We start from the raw sequence: 3,438 nt of genomic DNA on the forward strand, positions 1-3,438 counted from the left end.
CGAAAGCCCCATCCAGCCCTGTGCCACCCGGGGGGTTCCAGGGTGCTGAGATGGCTGACATTTTGCTCCGCTCACGACGGTCGCCGCGGCACACAAGAACAGCCCAAAAACAGGCCAAAACAGCCCAAAAACGGGCCAAAACTGGCCATTTTTGGCTGCGCGAGCGAGCAGCGAGCGGCGGACAGCGAGCGAAGCGAGAGGCAGCACCGTCCCTGCTATACGAAAGCCCCATCCAGCCCTGTGCCACCCGGGGGGTTCCAGGGTGCTGAGATGGCTGACGTTTTGCTCCGCTCACGACGGTCGCCGCGGCACGCAAGAACAGGCCAAAAACTGGCCAAAACAGCCCAAAAACGGGCCAAAACTGGCCATTTTTTGCTGCGCGAGCGAGCGGAGAGCGGCGAACAGCGAGCGAAGCGCGAGGCAGCACCGTCCCTGCTATACGAAAGCCCCATCCAGCCCTGTGCCACCCGGGGGGTTCCAGGGTGCTGAGATGGCTGACATTTTGCTCCGCTCACGACGGTCACCGCGCCACACAAGAACAGCCCAAAAACAGGCCAAAACAGCCCAAAAACGGGCCAAAACTGGCCATTTTTGGCTGCGCGAGCGAGCGGCGAGCGGCGAACAGCGAGCGAAGCGAGAGGCAGCACCGTCCCTGCTATACGAAAGCCCCATCCAGCCCTGTGCCACCCGGGGGGTTCCAGGGTGCTGAGATGGCTGACGTTTTGCTCCGCTCACGACGGTCACCGCACCACGCAAGAACAGGCCAAAAACTGGCCAAAACAGCCCAAAAACGGGCCAAAACTGGCCATTTTTGGCTGCGCGAGCGAGCGGCGAGCGGCGAACAGCGAGCGAAGCGAGAGGCAGCACCGTCCCTGCTATACGAAAGCCCCATCCAGCCCTGTGCCACCCGGGGGGTTCCAGGGTGCTGAGATGGCTGACGTTTTGCTCCGCTCTCGACGGTCACCGCGCAATGCAAGAACAGGCCAAAAACTGGCCAAAACGGCCCAAAAACGGGCCAAAACTGGCCATTTTTGGCTGCGCGAGCGGCGAGCGGCGGACAGCGAGCGAAGCGAGAGGCAGCACCGTCCCTGCTATACGAAAGCCCCATCCAGCCCTGTGCCACCCGGGGGGTTCCAGGGTGCTGAGATGGCTGACGTTTTGCTCCGCTCTCGACGGTCACCGCGCAATGCAAGAACAGGCCAAAAACTGGCCAAAACGGCCCAAAAACGGGCCAAAACTGGCCATTTTTGGCTGCGCGAGCGAGCGGCGAGCGGCGGACAGCGAGCGAAGCGAGAGGCAGCACCGTCCCTGCTATACGAAAGCCCCATCCAGCCCTGTGCCACCCGGGGGGTTCCAGGGTGCTGAGATGGCTGACGTTTTGCTCCGCTCTCGACGGTCACCGCGCAATGCAAGAACAGGCCAAAAACTGGCCAAAACGGCCCAAAAACGGGCCAAAACTGGCCATTTTTGGCTGCACGAGCGAGCGGCGAGCGGCGGACAGCGAGCGAAGCGAGAGGCAGCACCGTCCCTGCTATACGAAAGCCCCATCCAGCCCTGTGCCACCCGGGGGGTTCCAGGGTGCTGAGATGGCTGACGTTTTGCTCCGCTCTCGACGGTCACCGCGCAATGCAAGAACAGGCCAAAAACTGGCCAAAACGGCCCAAAAACGGGCCAAAACTGGCCATTTTTGGCTGCACGAGCGAGCGGCGAGCGGCGGACAGCGAGCGAAGCGAGAGGCAGCACCGTCCCTGCTATACGAAAGCCCCATCCAGCCCTGTGCCACCCGGGGGGTTCCAGGGTGCTGAGATGGCTGACGTTTTGCTCCGCTCTCGACGGTCACCGCGCAATGCAAGAACAGGCCAAAAACTGGCCAAAACGGCCCAAAAACGGGCCAAAACTGGCCATTTTTGGCTGCACGAGCGAGCGGCGAGCGGCGGACAGCGAGCGAAGCGAGAGGCAGCACCGTCCCTGCTATACGAAAGCCCCATCCAGCCCTGTGCCACCCGGGGGGTTCCAGGGTGCTGAGATGGCTGACGTTTTGCTCCGCTCTCGACGGTCACCGCGCAATGCAAGAACAGGCCAAAAACTGGCCAAAACGGCCCAAAAACGGGCCAAAACTGGCCATTTTTGGCTGCGCGAGCGAGCGGCGAGCGGCGGACAGCGAGCGAAGCGAGAGGCAGCACCGTCCCTGCTATACGAAAGCCCCATCCAGCCCTGTGCCACCCGGGGGGTTCCAGGGTGCTGAGATGGCTGACGTTTTGCTCCGCTCTCGACGGTCACCGCGCAATGCAAGAACAGGCCAAAAACTGGCCAAAACGGCCCAAAAACGGGCCAAAACTGGCCATTTTTGGCTGCACGAGCGAGCGGCGAGCGGCGGACAGCGAGCGAAGCGAGAGGCAGCACCGTCCCTGCTATACGAAAGCCCCATCCAGCCCTGTGCCACCCGGGGGGTTCCAGGGTGCTGAGATGGCTGACGTTTTGCTCCGCTCTCGACGGTCACCGCGCAATGCAAGAACAGGCCAAAAACTGGCCAAAACGGCCCAAAAACGGGCCAAAACTGGCCATTTTTGGCTGCACGAGCGAGCGGCGAGCGGCGGACAGCGAGCGAAGCGAGAGGCAGCACCGTCCCTGCTATACGAAAGCCCCATCCAGCCCTGTGCCACCCGGGGGGGGTTCCAGGGTGCTGAGATGGCTGACGTTTTGCTCCGCTCTCGACGGTCACCGCGCAATGCAAGAACAGGCCAAAAACTGGCCAAAACGGCCCAAAAACGGGCCAAAACTGGCCATTTTTGGCTGCACGAGCGAGCGGCGAGCGGCGGACAGCGAGCGAAGCGAGAGGCAGCACCGTCCCTGCTATACGAAAGCCCCATCCAGCCCTGTGCCACCCGGGGGGTTCCAGGGTGCTGAGATGGCTGACGTTTTGCTCCGCTCTCGACGGTCACCGCGCAATGCAAGAACAGGCCAAAAACTGGCCAAAACGGCCCAAAAACGGGCCAAAACTGGCCATTTTTGGCTGCGCGAGCGAGCGGCGAGCGGCGGACAGCGAGCGAAGCGAGAGGCAGCACCGTCCCTGCTATACGAAAGCCCCATCCAGCCCTGTGCCACCCGGGGGGTTCCAGGGTGCTGAGATGGCTGACGTTTTGCTCCGCTCTCGACGGTCACCGCGCAATGCAAGAACAGGCCAAAAACTGGCCAAAACGGCCCAAAAACGGGCCAAAACTGGCCATTTTTGGCTGCACGAGCGAGCGGCGAGCGGCGGACAGCGAGCGAAGCGAGAGGCAGCACCGTCCCTGCTATACGAAAGCCCCATCCAGCCCTGTGCCACCCGGGGGGTTCCAGGGTGCTGAGATGGCTGACGTTTTGCTCCGCTCTCGACGGTCACCGCGCAATGCAAGAACAGGCCAAAAACTGGCCAAAACGGCCCAAAAACGGGCCAAA

This window comes from Musa acuminata, unplaced genomic scaffold, assembly GCF_036884655.1.
Source record: "Musa acuminata AAA Group cultivar baxijiao unplaced genomic scaffold, Cavendish_Baxijiao_AAA HiC_scaffold_234, whole genome shotgun sequence".
In the NCBI taxonomy this organism is placed as follows: Eukaryota; Viridiplantae; Streptophyta; class Magnoliopsida; order Zingiberales; family Musaceae; genus Musa; species Musa acuminata.